The following is a 417-nucleotide window of genomic DNA, read 5'->3' as shown; positions in this document are numbered from 1 at the left end:
CGGCCCGCCCGAGGGCCCCTCCTCACCGGAGCTAAGGGTGGGCCGCGGGGCGCCCCTCTAGCCCCTCATCGCTCCGGAGAGCCGGCATCGCGGTGCCCCGACACCCCGGCGGGGGCCGGAGGAGCTTCCATGGCGGACGCCGCACGTCAATGGAGAGAGCGAAGAACACGGGGGACACGCAGTGGCCTCTCGAAGCCACTCGCCCGGGGACCACTCGGCCCCTCCGGAGACGCCAGACGTCAACGTCCCCCCGGTAGCGACCGCAGCGACTCTGCGCCCCAGGCCCCCACCCCCGCAGCAGCTCATCACCAAGCGCCCCCTCCGCGCGCCTCCGCCGCGGCGCGCGGATGTCTGGGAAATGTAGTGTGGAGCGTGGTGGAAACCGAAGACACTGCTTCCACAAAAACTACAATTCCC

This window comes from Dipodomys ordii, unplaced genomic scaffold (assembly GCF_000151885.1).
Source record: "Dipodomys ordii isolate 6190 unplaced genomic scaffold, Dord_2.0 Scaffold296, whole genome shotgun sequence".
NCBI classification, from domain to species: domain Eukaryota; kingdom Metazoa; phylum Chordata; class Mammalia; order Rodentia; family Heteromyidae; genus Dipodomys; species Dipodomys ordii.
Note: the sequence above shows the minus strand (reverse complement) of the source record.